This window comes from Diorhabda sublineata, chromosome 3 (genome assembly GCF_026230105.1).
Source record: "Diorhabda sublineata isolate icDioSubl1.1 chromosome 3, icDioSubl1.1, whole genome shotgun sequence".
Classification (NCBI taxonomy): domain Eukaryota; kingdom Metazoa; phylum Arthropoda; class Insecta; order Coleoptera; family Chrysomelidae; genus Diorhabda; species Diorhabda sublineata.
This window is the reverse complement of record NC_079476.1, coordinates 15,401,595-15,428,003: the sequence shown is the minus strand read 5'-3', so window position 1 is coordinate 15,428,003 and position 26,409 is coordinate 15,401,595. Positions and strand designations below refer to the sequence as shown.

General features: G+C 32.7%; 1 protein-coding gene across 2 annotated transcripts in view; it reads right to left on the bottom strand.

Annotated features, from left to right (window-relative positions):
• LOC130442015 (uncharacterized) overlaps positions 1–26,409 on the bottom strand; it is a 218,773-nt gene that overhangs the window by 135,849 nt on the left and 56,515 nt on the right. The window lies entirely within an intron of this gene.

Here is a 26,409-nt window from a genome sequence, read left to right as displayed (position 1 = left end):
ATCATTACAGGACTAAGGATTGTTCTTTTTAGGCAATGGAATGGATACTGATTCAAACCAGTCTTTTGAAATTTTCCTTGTTTTTTAAATTTTGTGGAACAATTTTGTAAGATGGGTCAAGTTCTTATCGTCCAAAGCCTTCAAGCATTCTATTAGAATGGTGTAATAATAATATTCAGTAGGTTCTTCATAGACATAACCTATTTACATCTTACATATTCTTAGATCAATGGCAGCAAGATTAGATTATTTGTTTATAATGTCATCATGTAATAATGAACGAAGGGCGTATACTTATCATATAGCAAAATATAAAGTACTTATCAATTTCTCCGATAAAAGTATATTATATTACAAGCATACAATTTCTCATCAGTTTCCACACGACTCGAAATTTCCTTTTCTACATTTTAAGCTCTGAAACCTTTTATACAATATTTTATTACGTGTCAAAGCATCAATTTCCGAGGTGTTACTATTTATTATCGACAATTCATTGCATACGAAATGGTTGACCTATATTCTATTTAACATTGCATCCCAAATTTGATCGCTTGTCACATATAAAAGAAGTTTCCGTAAGGGAAATTGAAATTTGTTAGTTATGAAGCTTATTTTTGAAGTCATATTCCTTTACGAAAGGAATACTGAAATTTAGTGAGGTCCGTTCTATTCCATTCCTAAAAAAATCTAAAGAAGATCCGATGTTAAATTGTTATATTTGCAAGAATATTGCATTGAATTATGACAAACGTGGTGAAATGTAAAAGCACGTCAAACATTTGTTTTTTTGCATCATTAATGCGTCAATATGACGTCAAATTTTCAAAGTTATGACGTTAACAATATCTTTTTTCTCAATAGAAAGCTAGAGTTTTCACATTATTTGTTTTTCAAAACTATGAAAAAAAATATTCAAGTAGGGGTCATAGATATACGATATACAGGAAGGAATAAAGTTAAAGTAGAGTAGGCAAAGAAAAAACACAGAAGCAAAACAGAATTGTTGAAAAGAATTCGGAGAAGAACTGAACAAAGAGTATGATAATAACTGCAGAAAATTCAGGCACAACAGAAAACATTGAGAGGAGAGAAAAGTAATGAGATAAAAAGAATTAGAGATAGAGAAAACGTTAGGAAATAACAAATACATGTAACAAACAAGAGAAAATACAAATGTGGATAAAATCAGCTATGAAGAAGTCAAGGAGGTAATACGAAGAATTGAAATCAACAATGCGAGCGAAGTAGATAAAATTAGATCTAGAAGCGCTCAATATCTCGGAGAAGAAGGCTTGTCACGGATATGGGAGAGGATGAAGGAAGCATAGAAGTTATAGACAATACCAGAAAAATGTGAAAAAAATTTGATAATTCCATTCGACAGCAAAAGAAAGCAAAAAAATACTGTTCTGTTATTGTAATAATTATGTACTGTTATTAAAAAGGCTGAAACGTCATCGTCATTTTGCAAAATATTTTTAATTTTCGATTTTTGATAAAACACTGATTATTGAGGAGCATGGAAAAATAATCTGATTGCACTCCTCTAGAAATTGCAGAAAATGCGTAAAATGTAACTGAAAACATCCTTCCTGAAAGGTCAAAAATGTTTTTTTGAAAAGTTGAGCCAATATCAATGATGATCAATAACGGTGGTCATTCAAGGTAGAAAATTACCATAAATTTCAATTTTAATATTGATGGAAGTATATGCCATAAAAGTATTTTTTAATGTGTTCATAGATAAAATAATGCATCAGACTCGTACAAGAAGTACTTTTGCGCACTTCTATCATAAATAGCATAAATTTTTAATTTTTAGACAAAAATGCAATGGGGCATCATTTTTGATAAATAATAAATTAAATTGATTAAAAAGTCAAGTCTCATATATGTGTAAATATGTGTTAATGGTGAATTACTAAAATTTTATGTTTATGTTTAGATAATGATATTTTGTTACAACTGTACCAAACAAAGATTTGCGTTGACCGTTTGACGTTTCTGGTTATTTATACCCATTGTCATTACTGTCATTATCAACGGCTATTTATGTGTACAAGAATATATATTTGTTCAACGTGTAATAACGTTAGGTATTATTGTGTTTTCGGATATGACCTGCCTGTCTTTTACATTTCTCTTCAAACATTCCTGAAATTTATTCAATCAATTATTATAGTCATTTATGCTGTATATACATTTCCAGTATCAATAGAAAATAAATACTCGGCCTCCTAAATAATTTAGATAGTTTTGAACAATCATTTGATGGAACGGTATCTTTTCTCCACAGCTTATTAACAACTCAAAAATAAATCTTTATGTTCGAAGCACCCCAGTTGCCTGATAAGGGTAAAAAAAACTGATCAACATTTCTACAAATCTAGACCACAGTTGAGGGTTATAACAAACCCGGCGCTACTCAGAAACTTCCTTTCTTACATCTAATCCATAAAAGTCTAGAGGTGTTTTTATTTTATAACTGTTTGTATTCTTTTTTTAATACGCAATCAATGAGAATTTTTTCTACGACCGTGCGTTTTAACCCACTTTCCCGCACGCATTTTAGGTTTGAAAGTGTCACTTTCCCGCACTAGTGCGGGAAAGTAAAATTATGCAAATTTTGACCTTATTAGATAGTTTTTTAGTTCTGAGATTATAACTATTATTACTACAGGTAAATAAATATTTATGAAATAGTCCATCAAATAAAATTTAAACCTTTTCTAGCTTTTTGTAGCATTTTTAATTTTTTGAAAATATAAAATAATACAAATAGTTTTTATATAACCATATTACTGTTACTAAAACGTCAAAGTTGTTCAAAACGTCTTGGAAGTGACCGAATAAGTGCAATCTCCTTCTGAATTAAACCACATTAAACCAAATCCGATACAATAATATTAATTGATTCATCCGACGAAGAACTTCCCGAAGCCATTTTGAAGGCTGCAAATGAAACTAATTCCGAGCTGTTACCTGCCAAAAGACTTAAAACCGTTGCCATCACCGTCATAATAACTCCACTGGACCGGCAATTCTCACTAGTCTACAGAATACAACAAATTGTGTTTTCAATATTAATATTTATAATAATTAGTAGTTTTTAGTTGTAGTTTTGTATATTATTATGTTTGTTGGAATAAAATAATTTTAGAAAAATGGGTTGGTATACTTTTTTGTATATACGGTCGAAGAAAAAATAATGTTCCTAACTCATGCGTAAAGTGTCTTTCCCGCACTTGACCGCTTGCCTGAACTCCGCTCCGCGTCGTTCGGGACAACTGCAGTCGCGTGCGGGAAAGTATCACTTTCCGCACTTGTTAGGAAAATAACTATTTTTCCTTTCGCTTTATCTTAGTAAATATATTGTTGCTGCATTTTTTCATTCCTCCTTAAATCTTGGTCGGGGATAGTTTCAATTGGTTTGAGTAACGTTGATTTTCAGAAACTATTTAACTTTAACCTTAAGTACAAAGCTACTCCACCCGATGGAGACTGTATCCGAAAAGCAATTACCATCGTGTAGAAGGCTACTGCTACCATCCATGTATTCTCCAAACTTGCCTCCATGTGGCTTTTTCTGTTTCCAAACTTAAAAAATTCACTCAAGTCGATCTAGGAGGTCATCGCCTCCATAGAGGTCTACTTTGGAAACCTCGAGAAAAAAGATTGAATTAATAATATAAAACAGTAAATATAAATTTGATTCAGACAAATGCCTTAATATGATCAATTGAAATAAGTAACATTTTGTTGAAATTATATTTCTTTTGTTTCTTAAAACACCATATATTTCAAAATTTGATTCACAAGCTCTACAACGTTCAATGTAGATAGTGACGCATATTGTAGGACGATTTTTATCTTATATCTATTCATTCCTAGAAAATATTTTATTTGGGTTTTTGATAATCATCTGTATCGATAATCAGTTTGAACATAACTTTTTTTTGGAAGAAAATAACAAAAAAACGATTGGGTGGTCCTAATCTTAAATATCCCTTTTGGTGAAAAAGTAATGGTACTGATGATGTATTTGGTAACTGCTTAGCCAATGGAAATGATAAGGGAATGAAAGACAGAGTGATATTGGCACTTTTTAACAAAGAAGAAAAATTAATGATGATATAGTTGCCAAACTTCTACTACACGAATTGAAAAGAAAACGCATTAATGAAGTTGTTGCGTAATTTAGATATATTAGAAGGACTATGCAATGATGTACGACTTATGGTAACAAATCTGTCCAATCACATTCTAAAAGGCAGAAAAATTACTGATGAACAATCCGGCAAAGAAGTACCAAAGATAATCTATGACTCATCAAAAGGACAACTGAAATGCACCATGCAGCCTCATTAATTTCCTGATAGATCTGCATTTGCAATGACTGTCCTCTGTTTTGATGAGTGTACATTCTTGAAAATGCCAAAAATCTCAGTATTCTCTAACATTCATAGTCCGTAAAATTTTGCTAGTTTCTTCTCCGTACAACAAAATTTTTGCTAATTCCCAAATATATTTCTGTTAACCATTCAACATTTTTTCCATAATATTCGTCGTAATATTTTCCTTGTTTGATAGGTTTTGTTTTTTGTATTTTTCGCTGAGGTAATTAAGCCATCAAAACAAATTGAATTGCCTACTTGAATTTTTGTACAAAACTCCTTCATGTCAATTTCATACCTAATTCAAAATTAATACGGTCAATATTTCTATCAAGCGTCAATTTGAATATTGTATTTAGAAGTTGATGAACCTAACATGTTTTTAAAAGATATTACAAAATTTATCACTCCGCAATTCTTAAATAATTGATTCCTTCATACATAAGTATTCTAAAGCTCGGAATATATTAGAGATAGTACATTTTAGTATTTGATTCCACAATTCCACTTCGAAAACGCGATGGTTGATAAAACGGTTCGTAAAAAATTGTTTTTGTTTTTATTGAACTAATTGCACTCATTTAAATAACCAGTTCATATTTTGTCATTAATGTCGGCAAGATCGAAAATTATTATTCACATTTCATCAGTATTTAATTCGTATTGAAATATAATTTCTAAAAAACGAAAAATAACGAGCAAAGCTCCGTCATCCAGATACTAAGTCAATAAAATTAGACGTGTACCACAAAAGGTTCAATATTTGTGGAATTTTCGAATACTTTACGCCTATGACTATGAATATGACATTGAATATTTCACTATTTTTTCCATTGATTCTTGTATTAATATCAAAAGTGAGGAAGTAATCAAAATAATGGGTTATTACATTTATGAAAACTAATGGAAATTCGATTCTAAACAGATGAAGTAAGTTGATTAATGTGTGATGAATGTAACCCAAATATAATGTATTGATAATGATTCCAATTAAATGTCTTCGTATTTTTTTAACATTTTTTTGCATATAAAATTCAAAGCTATAAATTGTAACACCCCGTTTGACGATATCTATTATCACCTTTTTCGATTTATTCAAATGATCGTTACTTAATTTTCATTTCAAACCAATAAAATAGAAGATAATCCAAAACGCGTGAAAGAATTCACCTCAGCGAATAACATCGGGCCGGTAGCGGTGTCCCGCTTAGAGATTTATTCCTTAAAGAGGCCGAAGCAATTTAGATCTTTCGGAAAGCCGGAATTAAAATTTATGTTTCGCACATGAAGTTTTATGAAAGAATTTCAAGGGACCTTCAGTTAGCGCGCTAAAGTTAAGTAATCAATCATTTGTTATTAGTAATCCTCGAATGGAGCTAATGGATCTAGCTCTAGAAGCTTTTTGTGACTACGGTTAGCTCAGAATGGGTAGAATGAAAAGGCACACTGTCGGAATTTCAATTCAATAACGATTACGTCGTTTTTATACGGGAATACGTCACTTTTACGGTAATTGATACACGTCTATTAAGAAAAACTTACTATAATCTAATAAATTGAATAAGGAATTTGTCAGCTACGAGTATTTTCAGCAAGGGAAAATAAGTTATATTTTGTTTACAATTTGTCTCATAATCCCATATCTATCTTTAAAACATAAATTTTGTTCATATATTGAAGAAATTATTATCATGATCTCATTATCTGGAGCAAGTAGAATTTTTTATTTGAATTTTATCACGTTTCCGTGTGTTTCTGTAGTTGAACCTTCTAGCGAATGCACTGTCTAATTTCCCCTGACTAGGGTCTTGTCGTGAATCTTTGTTTTCTCTATGTAAGGGAACGTTCATCAAAATCTAATTTATCCAAAATTAACGTGTCAATATTTTGAATTTACTCTCCTAGCTTTAATAACAGCATCTAATCGCTTTTTCATGGATCGAATAAAATTCTTTACTCGATCTTGTTCGATGCTATCAAATTCTTCAGTGAACCCCTTTTGAGGTCCAATTTCGTGGCTGGTGCAAAATTTTTAGCCCTAACTTGTCTCTTAAGTTCATCCAATGAATGCTCGAGAGGATTTAAGTCCTGACTACGCGCTGGTTAATCTATAGCGGCAATTTCGACATGCCATACGGAACCTGCATTATGTGAACGAGAATTGTCCTGCATTAGGATGAAGTTTTCGTGTGTGAAACTGACGAAGAGAACAACGTGATCTCCTAAAATGTCTTCTTTACATCTTTACGCCGTTAACCCTTCCGCTCCACCGCTAGTTTCAATAAAACGAACACAAACCGTTCGAACTATTCAGGAATCTCTTTCAAAAGCCACGTTCTCTTTTATGCAACATTGCGCGAAACTTTCTTTATGTCTCATGTAGACTCTTCTATCGCTTTCGTCTGAGAAAAGAACGGAGCCCAATTCTTCGTTAGTTCAAGTAACGTATTCTCTGGAAAATCATAGATGAGTGGGCTGGGGTTAATTCGGAGCCTGTAGCTGACCTTTTCCGCTCAAGATTAGCTCCCTTAAGTCTTTTTCCGATGTCCAGCTACTACAGCCTCTGAGCTCTTGTTGGACTTGAGTTATGGCTCAATTTCAACGATGTGCTGACAATAATTTCGTCATCTCTCTCGGATGTGCATGTGTTTCTTTCGAAAATGCATCTTCGATGAAAGTATCGAGTCTCTTGATAACGATAGTAAATTCGGGAAATAACAAACTGACTGATGTTCAACGCACTGGCAACTTCTCGCTAACTATGGCCTTGTCGCAGTAGGGTGATCGCTTGAGCAACTTTATCACTTGTTGCGTACACTTTCGGGTAGAAGTCTTGTTTGTTGTTAACGGAGATGTGTATCGGTAGATGTTTGATAGCTAACTCATAGTGGTGGATTAGATAAATAGCCTTTTTAGTGACAGTTACCACAATAAGCATTATTATAAACAAGCATAAAAACGGTGGTTGCCGATCACATATTGTTGGACTGTGAGAACAAGAAACATTAAAAAACTAAAAAAAAATCATTTTGAAGCTAATACTATTAGATTATGATCTTAAGATTTTACTAAGGAAATTATAATGTCGTGTAATATGACTTATAATATCAAGGATAACAACAATTTTCGCTATGTATGTATATGTAAAAACTCTACTTTGAATTATTCTGTCCCATGATCAGTGCACTCAGATACGAAGGTTGCTTGGGAAGTTTCCATCCTAACAAAGATAGAAGATATCGATGCCTTAGTTCACATATGTGTTAAGTGTCGAAAACAGGATTTTACAGGATTCGAATTTGAAAGTTTTAACTTCCAAAACTAATATTAAAACTTTATTTCATTTTGTGAACAAGAGTTATTCGGAATCACCAAAGTTTACACTGGCACTTAAAACAAGAATTTGAAGAACATAAGGTTTTTGGTTCAATTTTGAGCGAAATTTAATTAAACATTTCATCAAATTGTGCACTTACCACATCTGGCACGCTGTTGACTCCCATTTGCCATCTTTTTAGTAATCAAAGTTTGGTGTCTTTAGTGATTGAAAGTGTTAAAATACCTAAATAATTTTCAATCAAAAATATAATACCAAAAATATTGTAAAATAATAATATATTACTCAAACCAAAAATAGTCTAATAGGATAATAATAAAACCAATAATTCTGTAGTAAAACGATTTATTAATGTAGAAATTTTAAACAATTTTAAATAATTAGACTTACAAGTTTATCATGCTTTTAATGTTATTTTGAAACCAAAAAATAAGTTTGTCAGAAAAAGATCATTCATTGCAGAAAATCACTCACTTTCTGCATCAGAATCTGTTTTTTCCTCGTGTATACGCCTGATTGGCCGTAACGTCGATGGCAATTGTTCTATGTAATTACGATAATCTTGCGGAATTACATTTTTATTCAACAACTCCAACAAGTCCATCTCCTTTAGGTACGATATAGGATTCGGGGCATTGAACTTTTGTTGAAGTGGGATCAACCAATGATTCAAGTTTGGGTTTAAGCTCCTGCTCATCCGTTGCTTGAAAGTGGTATCAATTTCCTGAAAGGTTTCGTCGCTTAAATTATATTTATACTGAATGATGTTGGGCTTACATTTTTCAAATCGTAGCCTTTTGATTAATAACCATTTTACTTTTTGTTATTGGTATGTAGCGAAATGTTTTTTACCAATTTATTAAAGAGGTCAGTAAAGTCAAAAAATTCAGAATAATCAAGTACAAATACCTCATACGGCTTTGGATTTCTCCGGGCAGATGAAATTAACAAAGCCCATTCCCGGGTTGTATACATTTTTCTGTTTTTTCTAGCACGCTCAATAGTTGCGTGCATAGAATCGGCCTCCAAATATGAATGACCCGATTCCATATACTTTACATCTATAGTTTGAAGGGGTCCATTGTTTATGGTATGGAGTAATGCAGCTGCCAAATATTTATTTCTATTTTGCCCCCCTGCGGTGTCAGAATAAGTTGTCACATGTTTAACTGTAGGAGGCAAGTTTATAAGATATTTTACTAAACATGTAGCTATCTCAGAACTACCTTTGCTACCTTCACACTCATCCCAAACATAGCAAAGGCCATTGTTGTTATGATTTTCAAAAATAGTAAAGTTATAAACGTTTAATTTCCGTTTATAGTATATTTGACTTTCCCCAGAAAATAGTATAGAGAGAATAGCTTGCAGATCAAATAAAACTGATCTAAACGTTTTACCTCCGTCATCCTTGGAATATTGCTTGTCCTTTGCTTTGCTATCCAGAGCCTCCTTTTCCCTTCGTTTGTGTTGTTCCCACTCCTCCTGTATCGGGACAGTGCGTTCTTCTATTTTTTTGCTTTGGTACGCATTGCACAAAAAGCACTGATCCTTTTTCGGTACAAAAAACGATCATTGCGGAGACAGCTCGTTAAACAGTTTCCTGTATACATACTCTGACACATGAGCTTTATCTTTTTCAACGCAGAATTCTTTATACAATCGATACATTATGGACAGGTTTAGATCAGAAGATAAGTATAATTTTTTTGAGTTTTTTCTACAGTAGTGTGCCTCAACAGTTAAGAATAAATTTATATGTTCTAGAACCAAATCTCTATTCTCATCAGTTGTTTTGTTTACAGGACACTTCCCCAATCTCCTGTCGTGACCTACATAGGTAGATCCAAGACCAATATTTCTCATAGTCAGCTCAACTACCCTATGGCTGATAGAAAATGTGCTGCAAAAGAATTTTAGACAAACTCGTTTTTTTCTCCATCCCCATTCACCAAATAAAAATGTCTTGATGTGCTTTTGTTCTTGATTAAAGAGCTAAGGAACATTTTTTGTTTATCAGCATCCCCATAACTCCAATATTAGTCGCAGAGTTCCTTTCTCTTACTCTCAGCAAAATTTAAATTGCATTTAAATCTACACTTGGAGCAATTTTGAAATTGAGGAACCTTCTTCTGCACTTCTTTTCCACTTCTATTTATGTATACTTGTCCAGTTAGACGCTTTTTTTTGACTAAATTCCTTTTCCATAATTCGGGATTAGCTTTTCTGAGACGGGTTTTTAGAGTAAGTACCTCTTCTGCTAGGACGTTAAAATTTTCTGCAGCGGTTGGCCTGTTTTCAGGCCCAGCTTGAGAATCAGTTTCTGAAGAAGACGTCGATTCGTCTAATCCGCTTGGTCGGTAAGAGTCTTCAGAAGGAAGTGATAGCTCGTCGTATTCTGAAAGAATAAAACAGAGTGCTTAAGAACAACCGACAATATTCAACGGTAACCTGCCTTGAATCGATAGTACGTTATTTAGTAATAAAATACCTGCAGATATATTTGAGATATCTGAGATGGTTTCACGGTTACTTGTGCAGGTACGATATCTAAAAAGTTTTAGTATTAATTTTTGTAGAAATAACCATTAAGGTAATAAAAACTAAACCAAAAATTCGGTAGCTTACCTAATGTATCATTATTGTGTGGCTCATTTTTAAATTCACTTTTTTCTTCTATTTTGGCCTTGTCAGTTTTATTTTTATCTAAAAATTTAATACATTACACTAATTATTAAAATCTCATCACATACCTACAGTAAACCAACTTGTTTAAATTATTGATAATAAAATAACTTACCGATATCATTATTTCCATTTGTCTCGTTTAGTAAAAGAGAAAAAATTAACTCGCTGCGAGTTCTGAAACACTTTTTCATCTTTTTTAAATGATAATAATTTATTTTTTGTCAAACAGATTATTTAAACAATTTAGGTAACCACAAATAACAACTCCACGTGTTGAATCTTGGTTATGAACAGTTATGAATAAAAAAAACTAATGATAACCTTCCAGTTTTGTTGACTAAATTTAATACCAATGTCGCCAACAAAACAAAACCAAATGTTGTAAATGACACTTGACACATTTGTGTACGAGTTGTTTGATGCCCAAATATTGCAAGTGACATTTGACACATTTGTACACGAGGTGTATGATGTCCAAATGAGTTAACTGCGCTTACAACATTTGCAGCACAAACATTTGATTTTTAGGCAGATAACACATTTAAAAACTTGGTTTTATGACGTCACCGATCATCTGTTACTTGAAACATTTGTGCACTGTATTAACCTCCATTTGAATGATCTAAAAATGCATTAAACCCGTTCTTGAAAAATTTGCTCTTAACACATTTGTGAACTAAGGCATCGATATGTTTCCCATAATTTTTATTTATTCACGTCCTTCTTTTAAATATACACTTAAGCACACAAAATTGAACCTTAATTAAAATTAACATTAAACTGTAATTTTTTAGTGATTATTTTTTGGTTTATGCAGTGAATTAACGATAACTATAAATTACTGGTAAACCAATAGAAGTTCCCTGTATGTATGGGTCCTTTTTGTTATATAAATGGTGACACTAACAGTGTTCCATTGTCTAAATACATTGCTGCCTTGCAAACATTGCTTTTTCCTATTTTGTTGATATGTATAAACAATAAAACACCACGGCGGAAATCGGCGCAATAACGCGAATATTTTCATAACCAAAGAACAAGGATATTGTAATTTACTGTTAATTTTCTGCATGAACTACAAATACCTTTTCAGTGTCAACTAATAATTCAATTTGTTAGTTCAATGATAATTTTTGATTTTGGCTGCATAAACTAAACTTTAGTCCAACGATGCTTTTTAACATTTCCATATGATAATTCTGCTTAAAATGAGCGTTTACGTAAGCAAAAAACCTCTTTTTGCAGCAGAATTCCCAAGTTTATAAATAGAAACAAATCGCTAAGATGCAGATGGTCAACCATCTCGACGGGCAACTCGTAAATATTTGTAATCATATATGGAAGAACCGTATTTTTTCCATTTTACTCACCAAATAATGATACGTTATATCTTCTTGTTTGATTCACCTTCTTAAAAGTAGTCGATGAACACAATCCTATAGCTATCATAAAAAACGGTCGCCATCACGTTTCCGGGCGATAAAACCGTCTTTTATGGAGCAGACACTTCACTACAAAACATACCCAATTCGCTGCTAAATATCCATCCGGTGACGCAAGGAAAAAAGCTGTTAAGGAGCTTCAAAAACAAAAACAGCAGTCGAGTTCTATGCTTAGTAACTGGGCGCAATCTTCAAATAATGTAAATCTGTATCACTACAAATTGCAAAAAGACGGAAACCACTCACAGATGGTGAGTACGTTAAAGATTGTTTCATACGTGGAGCTGAAGAACTGTTTCGTGATTTCAAAAACAAAACCGAAATAATGGAGAAAATCAAAGATATGCCATTATCTGCTAAAACAGTACAAGATAGAACTTCTAGAATGTCTTCAAATGTAACACACATGCAAGTGGAAGATATTCAACTGGCTTCTGCTTTATCACTTGCTATGGTTGAGTCTTGCGACATAAAAGACACAGTACAAGTTACCCTTTTCGTCAGGCATTGCTGCTGCTCTCGAAGCAAACTCGTGGAGAAGATATAGCAAATGCTGTGCAAAAATGCCTGGAAGACTATGAAAAAAATAAACCACGAAATTTTAACGTTTCACTGCATAATTCATCACGATGCGCTTTGTGTCCAAACATTCCCGACCAAAGTGGTCATGAACTTGGTTATTAAGACCGTTAACAGCATTTTAGCAAAAGCACTCTACCATCGCCAGTTTAAGGAATTTCTTTAAGAAAGAGAAAGCCAGTATTCTGATCTACTTCTGCACAATGAAGTGCGATGGCTTTCCAAGGGTAACGTATTGAAACTTTTCGCTTCTTGCTTGACTGAAATAAAAACATTCTTCGGTGAAAAAGGCATTGTCCATCCCAAATTGAAAGAAGACAAATGGTTGCAAAAATTTTACTTCATAGTGGATATCACAAAGAGACTAAACAAGCTAAATGTCATACTGCTGGGAAAGGAAACCTAGCCTATGCCTTGCTTGAAGAAGTGGTTTGTTTTGAGAATAAATTACTTCTTTTCATCGAAAATATGGAAAGTGGAAAATTACTTAATTTCGAAAATCTGAAACAATATCGCGATGAAAACAGTGACTCAAATTACTTCAGCATTACTATAAAGAAAATGAAGGATGGATTCGATGAGAGATTTGAGCGATTTAAAACAAACGCAATCATCTGGCGTTCATAGTAAATCCTCTCAACACAAATATGAACGAGATCAATATGGAGCCATTTGGGATTGATACTGGTTCGTTTCAAATGCAATTGTTGGATTTGTAAACCAAACATTTGTGGAGTGGTAAGTTCAGAGAACTCAAGAGCAAATTAGAGGAGTTGGAGGTCCACAAAAACTATCACGTTACGCTGCACAAGTGGACAGCTTTAAGAGAAATGTCACGAGTTGAGGCACTCATTTTGATGCGTGGAATAATCTTCCAGAATGCTTCAGTGAGGTGAAGAAGTTGGCATTTGGCGTCCTGACGATCTTCGGGTTAACATATTCATGCGAGCAAGCGTTCTCTTGTATGAATATAATAAAAAGAAAAATCAGAAGCCAGCTAACAAATAAAAATTTAGAGGCGTGCTTAAAACTAAAAACAACAAGTCAGATTTAACAAAACTTTTAAAAGGCATGCAAGGCCATTGCTCCCATTGATGTAACACTTGTAAATATTATACAAAAATTATAGTTATTTTGATTATTCATTTGATTATTCTAGCAGAGCTAGCTGAAACACGTTAATATGTTTTGTGCGAATCATATTTATTTTCTTATGGGAATAAATTTCATTTCATATGTAAAGCTATTTATTTCAAATCAAAAATCAAAGTTATATACCTAATCCTTATCAAATACCATAATATTAAAACATAAATGTTTGTAACTCTTTAAAAGCTGGGAAATTTTGTAAATGGTAATTTTTGGTTCTTCCGTCTCAAAAGGTTGCCGACCCCTGACAACAAATATTTATCGTCTAGGGCTTAGACGATAAATATTTGTTGTCAAAGGTAAGCAATTAAAATATTGTATAATTTTCATCACATAAAAATGAGTTTATGTTTTTTGTTTTTTGGTTATCCTCATTATTGGACTAAGCGGGGCTTGCCGTAAACAAGAACTTAAAAATATAAAAATTGATCACATTCAGGACACGGGGAAATCCTTCATAATTGATATGCCAGATTCTAAAACTAAAACGAGACGTTCATTTGTAGTACCAGAAACGTTTTATATAACATGTCAAAAATACATGAATTTGCGTCCTGCTGAAATGGAGCTTCCTTTATTTCTTAATTACAGAAATAGAAAATACATAAAACAGGTTGTGGAGATAAACACAATCGGTAATACACTACGTAAAATTGCTGAATATCTTGAGCTGCTGGAACCAAAGCAATATACCGGTCATTGTTTCTGGAGGTCATCAGCCACTATGTTAGTTGAAGCAGGAGGTGATATGCTATCATTAAAACGACTTAGTGAGTGGCAATCTTCTACAGTAGTGGAAGGCTATGTGAATAAATCTCTTATAAATAAAAATGACAACGCATTACGAATATCGGAGGCAATTACTAATTATCAATCCTCGTCTTCTGATGTACCGAGCAGTACTACAATTATAAATAACCGTTTTTTATTTAATGGAAAAAAATGAATGGGCGTAGAAAAAGTATAGTAAGTTACACGGGTTGTAATCCCATTAAGCACTCGTGAAATTTATGGACTCGCCGCTGCGCTGGGTTACTTACAACTCTTGTTACGTAATATACTATTAAAATAACTAGGTATTACTTCTCTCTGTTATTATTAATTGAACGTCATTTGAAACTCACTCACTTATTTTGTAAACTTGGAAGATATTATATCAAAAACCTATTGAGTAATATGTGATGCATATTGTCGTTTTTTACATAAAAAATGAAGGTTACGATTTGAAAGAATAGGAAAGACCTCATAACGACATACTCATGCCCTTATCATAGCTGAGGCAATAAAAGCAAAAGTAAATTGAGCATTTTTTGCCTGAACAAATGATTCACAAAGTGATCCGGATGAATCTCCAGAGGTGCACAGGAGACTCAACGTAAGGGGCTTTCCAATAAAGACTTGACAACTTTTTTTCAAAATAAAATGGAAACCATTTCAGATATTTCAAAAACTTTATTATCGGGCTTAAGCACATTCAATACATTTATGAATAGAACTCGACTTCGCTCATATGGCCTAACCTAACTAATTTTCCATGACTCGGCCGAAACGGCTGCTATTTCGGCTCCAATGCTGGCTTTGAGCTCTTCCAACGTCGTCGGCTTTTTAGCATAGACCAATGACTTGACGTAGCCTCAAAGAAAAGATCTAGAGGCGTTAAATTGCACAAACGAGGCGGCCAATCGACTGGTCCATTTCTTGAGATAACACGCTCAGCAAACTTGTTCTTCAATAAATCGATTGTAACGTGTGCTGTGTGGCTTGTAGCGCCGTCCTGTTGAAACCACATGTTGTCCAAGTCCATATATTCCAATTCAGGCCAAAAATAATCGATAATCATGGCGCGATAACGATCACCATTCACAATAACGTGGCTACCACTATCGTTGATGATAAAATATGGCCCTATGACGCCGCCGGCATGCAAACCGCACCAAACAGTTATCTTTTGTGGATTAAGTGGTTTTTCAGTGAGCACATGTAGATTTTCACCCGCCGATTACCGCATATTTTGTTTATTGACAAACCCATTGAGCCAGAAATGAGCTTCGTCACCTAAGATGATTTTGCGATGAAATTAATCATGTTGGTGCATCTTTTCCAGAGCCCATTCAGAGAACGTACGTCGCTTCGAATAGTCCATCGGCTTCAATTCTTGAGTGAGCCTGATCTTGTATGGGTGTAAAGTAAGATCCTTACGCAAAACTCGCCATTAAGTGGTCTTGGAGATTCCCAACTCTTGAGAACGCCGTGGAATTGACTAATATGAGTCATTTGTTACGGACGTTTCAACGGCAGTGATATTTTCAACACTTCAACCAACCCGTAGTCTCACTGACACGGCCACATCACACAAAGAATATAGACTCAAACTTTTTCACTAAACTTGTTACTGCTTGTCTACTAGGTCGAGAATAACGACCGAAAATCGGAGTTAACGTTTCTTAAAGTAGCGGCCACCGACTCCGAATTTCTGTAGTAATTTTTTAAAATTTGCAGACGTTGATCGTCCGTTTATTTCACCATGATGAAAAAGTTACGTCTACTGATTAAACTAACAGTGACAGTTCGATGTTAAGTGAAAAGGTGCGTTCACAAACTAAATTCAAAATTATCAAGTCCCTATTGGAAAACCGTTAATATGAGCAAATTTTCATCCTTATATTTCAAAAGTGTATGATGTGAGTCTCAAAATGAGCACAGCACATGAATTCAGGTCCAGCAAAAGTCCAAGAGAGAAGAGGGTCTACAAAAGTTAATAATATTGTGAAATTGGTTCAGAGGAAAAATGAGAACCGCAGGTCTCAAAATTCTCTAGCAAAGAAAATTAAAGGTTTCCAATCTGTATATAAATCAAGTCCGCAAGGAACAAAGAGTTTTTGTTCTATTTCCTTAGAGAAAGAAGATATCCCTATTTTCCAATTCGTACGTGACTTATTGAAAAGAGAATTGTAGATAACAATAATATCTGAATCTAATAGTCAATCTTTCATATTTGCTTTGGCAAATGTACTGTAAGTAAAGAGCTTATAAAATCGATTTCAATGACAATCAAAGTACTGATGAGAATACATTAGTAAAAGAGAACCAGAGTTATATATTTAGCCTATACATTTATGGGAAAAAGCGGATTTCTCTCCAGGTATATCCTGAATCATACAATGTAAAATCCGGCAGCACAAATTCATTTTTTCGATAATGTTTCATGGAAAATTCATACTAATAAGAAGGATCATCTAAAACCCTCTTTTGTTTAAATAAAAGTCGTAATATGCATGATGTGAAATGAATTTGTTTTATTGAGGTAACAAATTAGAATTTTCTTATCCTCTTAAAAAAGTATTAGCATGTTATCCACTCGAAGATATTCAAACTATTTTTAGCATGATATTGCCTTCTCACACCACTATAGCTGACTTGGAATTGCTCGTAATTTCATACTGAACATACTGTTTATACTAACACATCACCAACACTCACAATTACACTATTTGACGCGCGTTTCGAAAAACACGTTATCGTCTTCAAATACTGAAGATACACTGTTCTGTACTTACTGTACTTACAAATTTCAAAACAGTTTGAATAAGTGAACTAGACATCACTTTTTGATCAAAATTTAACACAATAATTAGGTATGAATACAAATTGCCTAAAAATTTGGAATAAATGGTCCATTACCTGTTGTACTGCACTAGTGATAAAATTAATTATTCGATCAAAAATCGAGAATTAAACAAGAATGAAACGCTACCTGTTATTTTCACAAATAATAAGTATCTTAAAGGCATTTTAGAAATTATGATGGTGGATTGGATAGATCCCTTATCAGCTACTTGAGGATCTTAGCCCAGAACGAGATTTTTTATCACAGTTTCCGAATTTGATGTACAACCTTTGATTTTTGTTATTATTTTGTGTATAAATTTTCCCGTGATATTTGTTCAATTGTGTAACACATTCCAGATGTTTAATAATTATTAAGCTATTATCAATCATTTACTCATTCACAAGGATTTTACACTGAATTTTAATAACAATAAATTATTTTGATGTTGAAATCCACCAAATTGCTAACATTTTTACACGAAGCTAACATATCCTAAGTTTCCGAACTACGTGACGACACGTTATCGGCTATATAAAATGGAAAGATATTTCAAATTCAGCATATCAAGGGAATAAAGTGATTTAGTTCCTGGATGAACAGCTTATTTCCAAAATATAATATCTAGTCATTGAACTTAAATTAATTGTATTTTCTCTACGTTCATCCAATTAACACAGCTTTATTGAACTATATTTACTTAAAAAAGTGGATCTCTATTGCACTAGTAAAATAAATATTCATTGAACTCATCTGGTTTGTGATCAAGACAAACATAAACATTCAAAGGAGCGAAATGTTTAATCCTTTTTATGTGAGATTGTAAAGGCCCCTCCATACTCTCGCGAGATTCTCGCGAGAACTCAAGAAACATGTGATAAATGCGAATGTGGAACCGATTCGTGTGTTTTTCTCAAGTTCTCGCGCTGTTCTCCGGAAAAAATGGAGAAAAGCGCGAGAACGTGAGAACAGGTGAGAAGATTTATTGACTCCACACTCGCATGTTTCTCAGTAATGAGCGAGTCGCCGATTTGAATGATTATGTTGTGTACCGCAAAGCATCAATATGAACGTAACTTGGACAAACTGAAGTTTTCAGAATATTTTCCCTTAATTAGTATTTTCCGTAGAAATCTGTGCTGACACTTTATTCAACAAATATTGAAAATCCACTGAAGTCATTCGAGTTAACGTTTGAAATTCATTTGATCAATTTAGACGACACGTTCAATGTATTTTTATTAATTATTAAGGAATAAAATGATAAGATAACAGCCTTGCCTTTCGAAAAGTACTTACCTTGTTCTATTACGATGAATTATTTTCATGCACCAACTTCTTTTTCGCCACTTCTTTTTAATCATTCTTTTCTCTTTCATATACGCATAATTATAATATGCGCATAACAATAAACTTGCCGCAGTCACTTCAGCGCCCATCGTTATCGAGCGGAGAACTTTGTGAGAGTGTGTACCCAAAAGAAGTTCTCACTACGTTCTCACTGAGTATTTCGAGGAGATTCTCAGCGAGATTCTCGAGTGTGGAGGGGCCATAATAAGTTTCAAAGAATTGCGGACTTTATTCTATTATCAATCATATGAATTATGTACTGGATTACGAAATTATTAGAAAATGTATTTTCTAAAATTCCATATGATCACAAACGTAAATGCCGCAAACTTACGCGATCACGACTACTATGATTTGGATAATGTAACTCTGCAGTTCTAGAAGCGTAAATCAAAAATTAATTTTTACAATTAAGCTAAGTTTAAAAATGAGCATTATTATTGAAAAAATAAATGATAGTGATAAAGACGAATTTGTCTGGACCCCACTAGAAGCTGGTGAAATATCAAATACAATGTCATTAAACTTATCACCTGGTAAATCAAGAAAAATATAAGAAACTCGTTATAGAATTTTCAAACTTCTTTTATAAAAAGAATATCTTACAGAAAATGTTTTTCTTGTATAGTTTTCAAATAGATCGAAAGATATTAAACCCTCATCACTTTGGTTTGAGTACTCAATAGCGAGAGCTTGCCTTTCTACAAAAGAAGATATTAATATTGAAAATTACTGAAAACTAATAACATTTATGAATCAAAACTTTGCAGGTTTTCGGTCAAAAAAGTCATAAGTATTTAACATTTGTCAATTTCTAAAAGAAGCTCGTAGAGATGAACTCCAATTGAGTATTGAAGACATAGAAGAAGTAGATTCAATATTAATTGTAAAAGTGCCACCTTCAAAAACTGACAAGGAACAAATTTTGTCATTAGAGATGAGGTTGAAAAAGGATTGAATTTGAGCGAAATATACCGTAAATACACGAAATTACGTCTCAGTCATATTCCATATGAACATTTTTTTATAAATTACCGAAATGAAAAGTGCATTGTCCAAGCTATTGGACACATTTGCTAAAATCCCGCATAAAATTGCAAAATTTCCGAATTTGGATAATCATGAGCTATACACAGGTCACTGCTTCAGGAAATCACCCTCAAAACTTCTTGCAGATCCTGCGGATATACTAAAGCACAAAGTAGAGCAATCACTTGCAAACAAACTCAATGTTGCAAAACAAATATTTCAAGCTGAAGAAAATGACAATGTAAAAATACCAAGCACTAGTACATTTAGACAAGCTACAAATACAGAAGTAGTGATAAAAAATAATTCACTAAGAAATATTAATATAGAAAATTGGAAAAATTGTACATTCACTTTCAATATTAATAATACAAATAATATTTAAGTTAAATTTTTCCTAATTACTAGTTAGAAACTTTATCAATGTTAACCGATAGTGTTAATTAATTATATAATCATATAAATATTTTGCTCTTAATTTACGCTTTTTATTTTTCTACACCTAAAGAAAACATATTTTGTTCATGAGCGTAGAAAAAATATTGTATGCAACTCGTGCAAAAAGTGATTATTGCACTAACGAGTTGTATAACTCGGTCTAACATCCTCGTTAGACAAATTCTCTGGTACTAAATAACAAGAGTAGTTCTATTCTATATCAACTTTAAATAAAAGAGTTTTTGGTAAGGAGGAACATTCCTATGAGCCCCGGTTTCCGACTCCTCTGTACGAGATTGACAAATCATTTTAGGATAATTTATTTTGACACGATCGAAAATATTCGAACAACTGAAGACTAATGCTATACTGTTTTGAATTTTTATTTCATTCGAAGGTAAACACGTTCGGAAACACTTTGGGTGAGAGAGAAAATTAGAATAATTTTTGAAAAGTCTGATCTTTCTCGAGGACTTGAGCAATTTTCTAAGAGTCTCATATTGTTTGTTAATCTCTTTCAATTTTAGCAATTTTTCAAATGTTTGATAACGTTATGAAGTTCTGAATATTTCTGGAAATCTGGAGGAAGGTTTTTCAAAAATTTTATCGAATTTTAAAGAGTTTTTGATACTTCCTCCACACATCCTGGTGCATTTTTTAAAGTTTTTTTTTTTTAATTTGAGAAGTTACGTAGTATCTGAGTACTTTTTCAACTACTAGTCACCGAAAACATTTTCCTAGTATGTCATAGCCAACAACATCGTTCTCTCAAGACAACGGATGTTTATAAGTAATTTCAAGGGCAGCGCGTGCCTAGACAAGCGGGAGAGAAAGACAGTATGGCTATCTCTTAGCAGCAAGCGGATATATCCTATTATTTTTGTCGGGAACGATAGAATCTTCCACGCGCTTCCAGTCTAGACTAGAACCTTGCTTTACCATATAAAGCGAATGCTTCGACGAGACTTGAGTCAATTGAGTCGAGTAATCGAAGCGCTACGGTTGGAGAAGGATTTTAATTGTACTGTGAAGTAGTGATTGTGAAGGTATTGTGTATTTGTTTGTGTCTTGCGAATGCGATATACATAATTGTTATGATTTTCGGATAATGTCACAAAAACGTAAAGTTGATAGTGAGTGCAGAGTTTATCAGTCTAAATGGTAAATTGCATATTTTTTCATAGAATGGAAAGGTAAACCACTGTGTGTGATTTGTAATCGAACAGTTGCAGTTTAATTTGAAGAGACACTATGATACGAATCATAAGTGAAAATTTGATTGTTACACTGAAAAAATAAGAATCGTCACATTGTCATCTTTAAAATCGAAACAATCGATGTTTACTAAAGCTAATACAGAGAGCGAAGATGTCCTGAAATCAAAGTTTTATTATTGCATTAGAAATCGCGAAAAGATCAAAACCTTTCACTGATGATGACTTTGTTAAAGACTGTTGCTTAAAGAATAAATGATTTATCTCAAAATTTGGTTCTTCAACTGAAGGAGAAAATAAAGGAATTTACAAAATTTTCACTGGCTGTTGACTAGAACACTGATTCTTTTGACACAGCTCAACTTGCTGCTTGTATAAGAGGTATTAACAGTAACTTTGAGATAACTGAAGAGCTATTGAAGTGCATTCCATTGACAGGTACCTCAACAACAAATAGTATTTATTCTGCAATTGAGTATTTGATAGCAGAATATGAACTCGACTGGAATGTACTTAGCAGCACAACTAAATGTAACTAAATTAAAACAGAAAACATCAGGGAATTTTTGGGATTTCACTGTATAATTCATCAGGAATCGTGGGTATCCAAACATTTAAAAATGGACCATGTCATGTAACCTATAATTAAAATTGTAAATATTACAAGGAGCAGAGGACTAAATCACCGACAGTTCAGACAATTTTTGCAAGATGTAGACGAAAAGTTTTATGATGTTCCTTACTTCACCGTTCATTTTGCATTACGTGACCCTCTTCAAGCTTTCATGCTAGACAAAGGCTAACCAATTGATTATCATAATGACTGGTTGATTGATTGTGCCTTTTTGGTAGATATGAATAAACACCTGACTGATCTGAATATAAAGTTACAGGGTAAAAATCTGATTATCACTCAAATGTATTCATATACTTAAGTCTTTGAAGCAAAGTTGAGGCTGTGGGAAAATCAGGTTAAAATCAAACTTTGGACCATTTCCCTCATTTAAAATCATTTGGTACAGTGAACCAAAAAAAATGGATGAATATTCTCAACTTCTGCCAAATTTGATTACGGAATTCAACAATCGTTTTGAAGACATTCACAAAATGAATGGATTGGAATTCCCAATTTTCAACAATTCATTCGATTTGAAGGTTCACAGGCACCAGTTCATTTGTAAATGGAGTTGATAGATATTCAATCGGACAGTATTTTGAAAGAAAAATTTAATGAGATTACCGCTCGTACATTTTATACACAATATTTAAAGAGTTTGGATAATTACCCGGAATTGAAAAAGCATGCAGCACCCATTCTGTGCATGCTTGGTAGCACCTATTTATGTGCGCAGATGTTTTCCATCATGAAAATAAATAAGTACAAACATCGCACAAGACTTACAAATGAATACCTCCAATCAATTCTTAAAATAATTACAACGAATATGATACCTGACATCAATGAGTTTGTCAAAAATAAGAGAAGGCAAGTATCTGGATCCTCGAGCTCAACATAATTACCTCTTATCTTTTATAACTTTGATATGATTTTTAAATAGTTATATAATTTAGTAAATGAAATGTTATAATAATTCACTTTATTTTTTTTATTTTCAATTTGGCCCTCCTACGAATTCAAAATTTAATATATGGCCCTCTGCAAAATTGAGTTTGACACCTTTGTTCTATAAGAATTACGAATCATATAATTTGATCCACATGAAAAAGATTAGTAAGTGTTATTCATATTGGCTTATCAAATTACTTAAGAGGACTTATTTCCAAAATGTTGAATTCCTTCACGTGAATCATTTAAGGTTTTCTTTTTTTTTACTTATATACAAAGAAACAGGATAGCTATGTATAAACGTACTACCAGCTCTAGTACTTGATACAAAATCTTAAAATCTAGCTTCTTCAACACTAATTAAATTGAATGTAGTTTCAGCTGTTTGGAATTTTTATATATTTATTGTTATTTTTTTCTGTTATGTATGTAGCATAAAACTATTTAAATTTTTGAAGTTAAGTGTGATTTTTGTTGTTAAATGCTATTCAACTTTCAAATCTTACTCTATGGTTTTAATTGTGTCGGTAAAGGAGATAGTGTTATCATACCTCGGATTCTAATTATTTAAAATTTTGAAACTTCATTTTATGTAATAATTTTTAAAAATTGATAATCCCAGCAAAGCAATAAAATATAGTTATCATATTGATTCATTCCTATTGTAATGGTCTCTGATACTTATTTAATGGCTTCAAAGCGAGCGAAGCCGTAATCAAAAGAGAACAACTACGATAAAGACTAAAAAGATACAAAAAATGTTGACCGTTTTTAGTACTAGAAGCTTTTATGTCTGGTTATTAAGCAGCCCAACTATTAACAAAAAAACGAAACACGAAAACGTACACGAAAAAAAAATAAAAAAAACTTCGTCCGCTTTTAACGGAATGAAAAGTTCTTTTAAACTGAGAAATCTGCTCCACTGAAAATAAAATGTGTATATTTACTTAAAACGCTTTCAGATTAGGAAATTGCTACATCGAATAAACTTGATGTGATTCGATTTCTCAATATCGGTAGATTTAGATTATACTACAAAATGAAATCTAATACAGTAAGTTTATTCCTATTCTGAGACGACAGTTTACAAATACTTGTAATTTAATTATCCAGAATGAAATTTAAAATCCAATCTCCAATCAATTGCCCTGGATAGATTGCGGTTCTATTTTTTCATATTTTTTCTTTTTTTTTAATTGTTATTGTTAATTTTGATAGCATGGAATGAATTTTTCGTGTTTTAATTTATTAACATAGAGTGTGTCATGAATAATGTCGTTCCAATATAAGTATAACGTTAAGTAAGCTTTTTGAGACATCGGTAAAACTCTTCTTTCGGCTAAGATTCAAAAAGCTGTCGCACCGCATTTTCAACATCTCCGTTGAATTAAAAATTTTCCCACCTAAGAATTTTTCCATCGATTTGTATAAATAGTGATCTGAAGATGCAAGGTCCGTACCAAATGTTGGATGTGGTAGGAAATCAATACCACCAAGTTATTCGTTCTTATTTTGCATAATTTTTGTAGTATATGGTTTAGCATTGACTTGTCAATGATAGCTCGATAATCTGATATGACTTTGAGGAACATTGATCCTTTATAAATCGACCTCTCGTTGTGACAGGTTCTGGTAATTATTCCTGGACTTTAAGCAAGCAATGAGCTGTTCACACTCCTCTACTCGTTTCGCTCGAAATTTGGTTAATGCCACAAATGAACTATTTTATAGACGATCCGCACAGATGGGCCAAGGTTGAATCATTTTTGTAATTAAAGTTCTGAGCCCTAGACGACTTGCCAGCATAACTATGTATCAAGTTAGTGAATTTGTGCTGTGCTGTGCTCGTGTTTAGTGTCCTTTGGATCATGTATAGTATAGTATTATTTTTTGTGTAGATTATTATCATAATTGAAGAATTATCATATTTCTCTCAAAACCCGATATGTCTACATTTGACTTGAGTAAGAAGAAAAGTGATCACAATAACTCTCATATTTTTCTCTTAACAAGATTAAAACTAACAAATTTCCAAATTTATTATTTCTTTCATAATAGTTCTCACAATTTCCCCTTCTGTTATACTATATCTAGAAAATGTGTCAGTTTGAGAAATATTTATTAGTTGTATGGTAGCAATATGAACTACTTCAAATGATTTAAATCACGCACCATTCATTATATTCAAATTTTCCAGTATTTTAATGAGGATGTCATATTAGTGGTTCAAGATCAGACCCCCAGTCGACGTCAATTTGGCTAGAACAAATAACATCGGAGTTACTCATCTAAATATAGCTGATCTGTGGTTAATGCGTGTGGTACTATTGGATTTTAAATGGCAATGGTATATTTACAAGGTCAAAGGGAGCTGGATAATCGGCGAGTGCTGGTACTATACTCTGTTTTTCAAATAGGAGGACTGAATTTAGGCTTAAAATTCTGTAGATTATGATTGAAAATTGTATAAATTGTTAACAAATAGTGTCCATTTTGTTCTTTTTTGAGTTATTGTTTTAATAGATTATTAAAACAGTTCTTGTCAGGACTAATTTGAAAATAGACTCAGATAATATTCAAAGTACTAGTAGACATCATACGACCTCAAAAAAGGAGCTGTGTCATTTTAGGCTAATTATCGTCTACAGAGGAGCAAAACATTGTGAATTTTATATAAACAAATCTCAGATGATGAAACAAAGACAAAGGTGAATGCCATTGTGTTTAAAACTGTAAAAACGCTGGGTAAGTTATCGAAAACAGCAGTTTTATATGAAATGATAAAATTTTATTTTTCATATGTTGCTGGATCAACTGTTTCGATTTATCAAATAATATAAAAACCCTGAAATAATCACTTTTTTTAACCATCGTGGAGGTCGTCCACGAATTAAAGAAACCTTCGATGATACAAAAAAGTAGACACATTGTTCACAGTTTATTTTTTTAAAATGGAATACGAATTTTCAATAAAATTTCCACTGAATTAAAAAAACCACAAATTTAACATTCATCTTTACATAAATTTATAAATAAATAAATTTTAAGTAAGATGCAAATTATACCAATTTTATTTATTTTGTGGTATGTACTAAGAAAATTACATTTTCTTAGATAAAGACATAGAAATAGTATTTCAATAGAACGCAATAATATTGTAAGACGGAGAAGCAATTACCTTAGATCCTTCAAACAGTATAGGCGAGAACCCATTTTTACCTTGATGAAATCTGGCTAAATGAAGGTCATACAAATCCCAAAATATGAATAGATACATCTATACGAGATAAAAGAGTTTAGAAACAGAAGGTGCGCGGCAGCCATTTCTATCACCTCAAGAAGCTGATGAAGACTTTCAATACTATGCTTGTAGGATAGCAGCTTGAGAGTGGAAACAATGTTTCCAGAATTGGTTTGAGCATATGCAAAAATGTGTAGACCTTAAGGGTGAATATGTCGAAAAGCACTAAACACTTTGTGTCGAACTTTTTCGTTTCTTTTTCACTTTTTGTAAAAACTTAAAAGGCAACCCTTGTATAGGAAATACAAGTATGTTTTTTTTAAATGGCTCGGTTATCGATAGAAAGGCTAATTTTGAGAAAAATATGTTCT